The following is a 9,129-nucleotide window of genomic DNA, read 5'->3' on the forward strand; positions in this document are numbered from 1 at the left end:
TGGATTTGTGGATGACACTTCACGGACGGCCCCCAGACACACTGCTAGATGGCCTGTGCCTGTTGCGAACACAGGAAAAGAGTAATTGGAGTAAGTGATGATAGGAACCCACCGGCAGTGGGTACTCAGCCGTCTGCCCAACGCTGCCTTAGCACTTTATAGGCCCAGCATCATTTCATTCTTATAACAACTCAGTGAGGAAGGCGTTCTTGTTGGTCCCCTCTTACAGGTGAGTATAAGATGCCCAGAGAGAGTAAGTAAGTTGCTCAGGGTCACACAGCTAGTTAATGGGCTCTGAGCACAGGGAGTCTCACTCTAAAGACTATGCTCTTAACATGGGAGTGACCTGCTCCCCATTTAGGCAAGTGTTTATCTTTTGTGTTTTAGTCCCACAATCACATCAGTAGACCCTGAGCTCTCTTCGGGAAAAACGCTTCACGTTTGACCCAGAGCTGGTAGGAAAGAGGAAAGACCTTGAACTTCAAGGTTAGAGAGACCTGGTAGCAAATCCCAGCTCTGTAGCTAACTATTTTTAGGACCCAGGCAAGGCACGTGACGGCTCCCTGCCTCAGTTGCAATAGTAACTGAAATGGCAGAAACAAGATCTACCCCAAGGCTGCGGTGGTGAGGATTACACGGAGTAATGCTTGTTAAGTGCCTGGTCTACGGTGCCGTGTAGGTGGCTAGAAATTCAGGCAAATCCCTTCGAAGTGGATGAATCTAGGATGGGAATTCAGACAGACCTGGATTTGGATCCCAGCCTAGCTCCTTACTTGCTCTGTGACCTTCAGTAAAGTGCAAAATCTCTCTGACCCATCATTTTCTCATCCATAAAATGGGTACATAACAAGTGCTATGCTGACCTGCAGGGCTGAAGGCAGGATTGGTGGCAAAATATGACAAAGGGCCTGGTCTGGGATTCCAGCAGAGGTTAGTGTTCCTACTGTTGTTATTACGCACGTCCCTGTCTCCTTGGTCTTCTCTGTTCTTTTCCTTCTGGCTTGCAGGCTTGCCAGGTCAAAGTGTTGACATTTCTAGAGGACAGCTTGTGGGGGAGGGCCAGTCTTGGGGAGCCAAGCGGTTCCTGGAGCATCAGCCTTCCCGCCACCTGCTGCCCGGGGACCTGCTGACCTTGGCCTTAGTCAGTTCAGGTGAGCAGAGAGTGGTCTGGCTTCTCTGACTTTGTCCAGCTGGCCAGCTCCTCCAGGATCTCGGAGACCCACCTTGGCAGCAAGCAGTGGGGGTGGTACTTGAAACTGCCATTTCACAGATTCCCAAGAAGCCTCACTGGGATTCCCACAAAGAGAATGGGGTTTCAAAAAATTAACCCATGGCCAGTTTCTGTGCAGGCAGGGGAGCTTAGTTCCAGCCAGCAGAGTGGCAAAGTGAGGAACCTGGAGTCACAGAGGCCCAGGGTTTGAAGTGTGGCTCTAGAACTTACCCGTGGAGGGAATTAGCCCACTTCAGCCTCAGTCATCTTATCTGTGAAATGGGGTTAGTGAGCATTTGCATCTCCTGAGATTATGAGTTTAAATAAGATCATGCTTGTAAAACATTTTCCACATGTCTGATGTGTATTAAAGTCTCAACAAATGTTGGCTACCAATAACTGGGGTCAACAATGGTCAAAACCAGTTAAGCCAGTCACTTAAAAAATATGCTCAACAGTGCGTCTCGCGAGTAGGGGTGGGGGATCTTGTTAAGATGTAGATTCTCTTCAAGTAGAGAAAAAACTATGGTTACCAAAGGGGAGAGCGTGGGGGTGGATAAATTAGGAGTTCAAGATTAACAGATACACATTACTATATATAAAATAGATAAACAACAAGGACCTACTACACAGGGAACTGTATTAAATATCTTGTAATAGCTTAGAAAAGAATCTGAAAAAGAATATATATGTACATGTATAATTGAATCACTTTGCTGTACACCCAAAACCAACACAACATTGTAAATCAACTATACGTCAATTGAAAAAAAAAAGATGTAGATTCTGTTCATCAGGGCTGAGTGGGGCCTGGGACCCTGCATTTTCAACTAGTTCCTGGGTGAAGTTGTTGCTGTTGACCAATTAGAGCAGCATATAGTTGGAATTCATTGCCAAAGAGAGAATCTTTTAAGCCTCAATAAAGATGAGCTGATTTCTGGAAACAGGTAGATTTTGGGTCAATCCAGGAGAAGGGAGTGAGTATTATTGAGTAGCTGCTTGGCACTGGGTGTGTTGAATGAATTATCTCTTGGAATCCTCACAGCATCTCTGAAGAATATTATCATCTCCCTTGTATGGATGGGGAACAGAGACTCAGATGTTAGGTGCTCAAGGTCACAAAGCTTGGTAAAGGACGGACTGGGATGTTGACTTGGGTCTCCCTGCCTCCAATCTCATCACCTTTCTCTGTGCCTCAGAGGCAAAGGCAGGAGCCTGAGCACACAGCTGAGACAAGACCTCGGTTTCCCTGCTGGCAGAATGAGAGGCCTGGGTGTAAATGACCTCTAAGCTCCCTCCCCAGCCTCCCGTTGGAAGAGTTTATGGGTCCGTGTGCTCTCTACTCTTACTCAGCATTCCCTTGGCCGCGTCCCCACTCCGCTTCCTAATTTGGTGCTGCTGCTCTGGTTGCAGACGTATCAATGTCACCCTGTCAAGTTGGGAACGCCAGCAGTGCTGCTGGACACGGTCATCTTCCCGACAGCCAACCAAGAGGTACAGCGGTGACCAGAATAAACTCAGCACCTGGGCCAGAGAGGACATTCTTCCATACCCCAGAGAGGAGCCTCTCAGCGTCCCTGCAGGTAGCGAAGGCCACTTGCGTCAACTTGAAGTCATGTGAGGGTCCAGTTTCACCTGGAGCCCGGTCTTGGAGTTTTAACCCCAGAGGGCCTGAGTGCTAGAGGTATTTGTTTGAATCCACATGTGGAGAGGCAGACAGAACCAGGAGACAGACCAGAGGTCTGAGAACTGGGCCGGATTTCAGAAGGACATGTTGGCCAGAACTAAAATCTCTGGGTTCAAAACCTGGCTATGCCACTTTCTGGTGTTGACCTTGGACAAGTTATTAAATCTCCCTGGGCCTCTATTTCCTCTCCTGTAAAATGAGGTTAATGATAGTAGGTGTCTGGTAGGGATGTGATGAGAACTGAGTGAGTTAATACATAAACAGCCCTTAGAACCATGTCTGGCAGGTGGCAAGCATGCAGGCCATCTCCATAAAATGTGAAATCTATCAGAGCAGGGACTTACCTATTATTCTTGTTGGATACCCAGTACCTGGATGAGTGCCTAGAATGGTAGATGCTCATGACTATGCAATGATCGAATCAGAGAGCCTCTAGAGTTGTGGTTTTTCAAACTGTGTTCCAGGGAACCCTGGGGTGCCCAGGGCCACTGTACAGTGAGATGGAGGAGTGTGCGAGAGAAACATCTGAGGAGGAATCAGCAGCATTCTTCCCTTTCCTCTGCCCAAGCCTCCCTGATTTATATGCTGGATATGTGCTTTTCCACATAAAACTTTATTTGGAGGAAGAATTTTGCAGCTGAAAAATTCTTTGAAAGTTATCAATATCCAAAATTTGGTCCCTAGACTATTAGATTGCCCTGGGTGAGGGTTAAGAATGCTGATTTTCTGACTCCACCCATGATCTGCTGACCATATTTTCTTGGGAATGGGCATGCATTTTAAGTCAATTTCTTAGGGGATTCCTAGTCATGCTAACATTTGAAACACACATGTGTAATCATTTTAAAGTGGGGACCTGAGACTTTGTTAGATGAGGTGCCTGGTTCAGGTTCTCCCGGGCTGGTGTAAAGGTGTCTTAACTCCTAGACGAGGGCTCTCTCAATGCTGCAACTTCTGTGCCCTTAACCAGGCGAGTCCCTTGCAGAGACCCAAACCAGGTTATAAGAGAGGGTGCTGGGAGGGAGACAGGGCAGCGTCTCAGCCTTGTGGGAACGTTCTGCTTCTTGGAGCTCTGGCTTTGCCCACACGTGACCCAGGATAGGCACTCAGTGGGTGTTGTATGAATGGAAGATGAAATGAACAAAAAAAATAACATTTGTATGGAGAGACAGAAGCAAAAACCAGACAATGTACTGGCAGGTAGTATTAAGCACTAGAAAGAAAATCAAACCAGGTAAGGGATGAAGAGTGACAGGTTGAAGGGACTACTTTAGATAGAATGGGAACAGAAGGCCTCCTCTGAGAAGGTGGCTTTGAACAGAGACCCGAGGAATGTGGGAGATGGAGTCATCTAGTGGAAGAACTTTCCAGATAAAGGGAACAGCAAGTGCAAAGGCCCTGAGACAGGAAAGTGCTTGGTATGTTTGAGGACCTGCAAGGATTGCTTGAGCCTTAAATGAGGCAATGCATGTAAATTTCTTAGGATAGTGCCTGCTACTCGTTGGCTGTTACTGTTATTGGTGTCATTTTATCCTCATGATGAGAAGGTCAGGCCCCATTAGATTTACATTTTATTTTGTTTCATTTTATTTTACTTTAGCCTATTTTCTATTATTTGAAAGTCATATCCATTGAGGTATAATTTCCTTACAGTAAAATTCACCCTTACCTAGTGTACAGGTGGATGAGATTTGACAAGTGCTTCCACCTGTCAAAGACCCATCACCATCCGGATTTCAAACATTCCTGTTCCCGCAAAAGTTCCCTTCCGCCTTTTGTAGTCAGTTTCCTCATTTACCCACAGCCCCTAGCAATCACTGATCTGACTTCTGTCTCTAGAGATTGGGAATCATCCAGATCTAATCTTTTGTGTCTTCCTTTTTTCACTTAGCAGAATGCTTTTGAGATTTCTCTATGCTGTTGTATGTATCCCAGGTTGTTCTTTTCCAATGCTGAGTAATTGTGGATGTACCACCTATGATTGTTCCTTCGCTCGTTGAAGGACGTCTCGGTTATTTCGAATTTGGGGTTATTATGAATAAAGCTGCCATAAACATTTATGTACATGTTTTTGTGTGAACATATGTGTTCATTTCTCTTGGGTAAATACCTGGAAGTGGGATTGCTGGATCATATGTCTAAGTTGATAAGAAATCACTGGATTTATTTCCTAGAGTGGCTGTACTATTTTGCATCCCTATCAGCAATGTATGAGAGTTCCAGCTGTGCCACTTATTCACCAAGACTTTGTATGGTCAATTAATTAGTTAATTAGTCAATTAATTAACATTTTAGCCATCTTGGTAGACACATAGTGGTATCTCATTGTGGTTCTGAATTCCACTTCCCTAACGTCTAGTGAGGTCCAGCACCTTTTCTGTGCTTACGTGCTATTGCATCTCTTCTTTGGTGAGGTATCTGCTCAAGTATTTTGTCTATTTTTCAGTTGGGATGTTTGTTTTTTTATTGAGTTGTAGGAATTCTTTTCATATTCCAGATGCAAGTTCTTTATCCAGTATATGTTTTGCAAATACATAGTTCCTCTCTGAATACAACTTGCCTTTTCATGTTCTTAAGGAATGCCCTTTGAGGAGGCGAAGTTTTACATTTTTTTAAGCCCAATATACCACATTTTTATGGTTCATGTACTTTCTAAGAAAAGTTTTGCCTAACCCAATGTTACAAAGATTTTATCCTACACTTATTTTCTTGTAAAAGTTTTATTGTCTCAGGTTTTATATTCAGGTCAATGATCCATCTCGAGACTTCAAGCTAACTTTTATAAAAATGTAAACTAAGGGTTAAGGTTTTTTTTTTTTTTTTTTCATATTGATCAGCCAATTATTCCAGTACCATTGGTTGAAAGATCAGCTTTCCAGAAAGAAGTAATATTTTGCCCTCTGTTCCATGTAGAAGACTTTTTAGTCCAGTGTGAGTGATGGCAGAGAACGGGCAAAGGTACAGATTGAGGGGAGCCTCAGGTGAAAAGCGGGGCTGCAAATCATGTACCAGGTGGCCCCCCCGGTAACAAACAGCAAGCATCTCCATGATGAAACGCCAGCCCCAAAGCAGGCTGCAGGCCGGCCCGGGAGGTCGGGTGTTTCTCTCGGTGTTTCTCAGAGATTTGTACTCGTCTTGCGTAAACTGCAGATTAGGAAAGCGTTAGGTAAGGAGAGGGTGGCTGGAGCGTATTACACATCAGCCTGGCACGGGGCCACGGAATGCAGCCTGCAGGGATGGCCATGCCGAGCAAGTCAAATAGAGCTGGAACCTGGACGGGACGGCTTCCCCCTCCCTCCTGAAGCCAGAAGGGAGATTCTGCTGCTGCGGGCTGGTCGCCGGAGCCTCCGTGCCTCGCAGCCTCTGGAGGTGGAAGTGGGGCAGGAAGGCCCTAGGAGCCACGTAATTTATTCCACTTTAAAAGGAGATGAGAAAAACATTTAGAAATTTAAGAGCAATGGACAAATTGACCAGTACAGTTGGAGACATTACCATCCCTTTGTCACTAACTGATAGATCCAGTAGGTAGAGAATCATAAGGAGATCTGAACAGCACGATTAGTCAACAGGATCTAATTAATATCAGGGTGATAGCAGCCTCATACAACGAATCAGGAAGTGTCCTGCTGCTTTTATTTGCTGGAACAGATTATGGAGAAGCTGTATCCTTTCTTCCTTCAATGTTTGGTGTAATTCACTAGTGAAACCACCTAGGCCTTGGTCTTTTCTGGAAGGTTCTGATTATTGAGACTCAATTTCCAAAATGGACATAGACTTATTAAAATTATCTATTTAAGAAAAACAAAAACCAAAAACCAAAAACCAAAAACAAGAAAAAAAAAAAAAAGGAAAAGAAAAAAGAAGGAGGAGGCATGATGCAGAGGCTTTGCCTAGAGGAAAGTTAGCAACAAATAAAAATTCACTCCAGTCCTGTCTCCTGCCTCCCACGCCGGCACCATGTTGCTGCCCTCCCCGGAGACCACTCAGATGTGTGACGCTCAACTATTTGGGGAGCATCTACTACGAGCTCATAAATTCTTCCATTTCTAGGATCTCAGCATGATCCCTGCCTTCTAGGTACTTACACTCAAACCATGGAAGACGTGACTTCACATGATTAAAGGTGAAAAGGAAACTAACCTTTGCTGAGGGCTGTTTCTGTGCCAGACTGAGTCAGGGGGCTCCAGACATTATCAGCTTTATTCCCACAGCAACTCTGCGAGACTGGGGTGGTCATCCTCATTCCTAATGTGAAAATTGGGGCTCAGAGAGGTTAAGTAATTTACTCAAGTTTGCATAGCTAGTAAGTGTGAGAGCCAGGGCCTGTGTATTTTTCACTAATCATGTTGCCACACTATGTACCAGGAACTCCCCTGGGGGATGTAGGGGACACAGAGGCAAAGGAGCCCCCGTGTTTAACTACAGGCTCTTGATGTTTGCTGAAGGGTGAACAGAAATAACTATGGTACTGAGATAACGCAGACAGTGCCCTGGGGCTCCAGGGAGTCTGGGTAGCATTTGTGGAAGGAGTGGCACATCAGAGAGGGTCTTGAAGGACGGAGGACGGCACTCTGCAGGTGTGGGGCTGGGGAAGCAGATCCTGGAGGGAGAGGACAGCAGTGGGAGTAATAGCAGCACACCCAGCATTGTTCTGGGCCAGTCCTGCTATGCTTTGCAAATGTGAACTCAGTTAATCCTTACATCAGTCCTAGGAGGTGGATACCATTATTATCTTTATTTTGTGGAGGGTGGGAAGGGTTAAATAACTTGCCTGTGGTCACACAGCTGGTAGATGACAGAGCAGGTAGTAGAGCCAGGCTCTGGAGGGTTGAGTGAAGTCAGCCAGGAGTGTCATTTGCAAGGACAGCAGAGCAGAGGGTCAGATTGCAAAGGTGGGCCAGGGCTAGTGCCACGAGGGTTCACATGCCAGGCTAGAGAGTCAAGACTTTGTCCTGCGGCATTGGTGAGCTCCGGAGGCTTGGGGTCGGGGAGTGATACCAGCAGACCTGGGTTTAGGCAGATGACGCTAGCAGAAGGGCAGGGATGGCCAAGAGGAGGCGAGATGGCAGGTGGGAAGTGGGTTGGGAGGCTGCTGTCCCCACCCTGGGAAGGATCGATGGCGGCAGCCTGCCCTAGGGTTGGCCGTGGGAGAAAAGACTTACCCTGCAGGGCACTGGCCTCTTACGCAGTGGGCACTCAGTCGAAGATGGGTGAGCCTTGATGTGTGCTCAAATCACCATGAACAGTAGTATGACATTAAAGGCTGTGGTGTGTGGTGTCCATGCAAATGCTGTCGGAATCCTGGGCCTGGAGATCAGACCCCTGCGGGCTGCACTGGCTGAAGGCAGCTTCAGGGCAGATAACAGAGGTGGGTCTCTCTTGTGTCTGGGCAGATGGAAGGAGGCAGTCGTGCACAGAGCCTGTGTGGAGGAGAGAAAGTGTGGCCAGAGGCTGGGAGGCAAAATCTGCCAGGCCTGGCGTGGGGGGCCTTCCCTGGGGTTTTCCCAGGGACAAGATGATAGTGGAGGCCCTACTGATTCCGTATGTTGAAAAGGAAATTTGGCCCAAATGGTAAAGCCTACTGTTCACAGAGACAATGTCTTCCGGCAACCCAGAGCTTCCTCCCCAGCTCCTGATCTGGAAATCCAGCTCTGCCCGAGTGTATGTCCGCCCCACCTGGATGGCGCCATCCCATTTCAGACTCAGCGAGCTTGGAGCTGAAAGCATCATTGTTAACTGAACGCTTTCCCGCCTCCCGTTGTCCTATCTCGGTGAGACACGGGCGTCAGTACAGTTACTTGCTCAATACAACCGGCAGTCACGTCAGATCCTTCTTTTCCATCATTCCTCGTTCATTCAGTGCCCATTATGTCCCATTTCTCTGCTCCCTACCTGTCTGTGGTGCTGACTATTCAACAAGTTGATTGCTATGCATGGAGATGGCATTCAAATTTAGGTCTCCCTGCTGCCTACACCCTGGATTTTCTTTTTCTATTTTGCATTAATAATAGCTAACACGCAGCACTTCTGGGGTGCAAGTGTCTGCTGATGTTCTAAGAGCTATGCATGGATGAACTTAGCTAACCTTTGTATCACCTCTATGAGCAGGTGTGTTATAAACCACTTTACAGATAAGGAAACTGAGACCAAGTGACTTGTCCCATATCATACACATAGCTGGCATCTGAAGCCTTGAAGTCTGGCACCAGAGTCCGTGTTCTTAATCACTGCT

Source organism: Camelus bactrianus, chromosome 25, assembly GCF_048773025.1.
Source record: "Camelus bactrianus isolate YW-2024 breed Bactrian camel chromosome 25, ASM4877302v1, whole genome shotgun sequence".
NCBI classification, from domain to species: Eukaryota; Metazoa; Chordata; class Mammalia; order Artiodactyla; family Camelidae; genus Camelus; species Camelus bactrianus.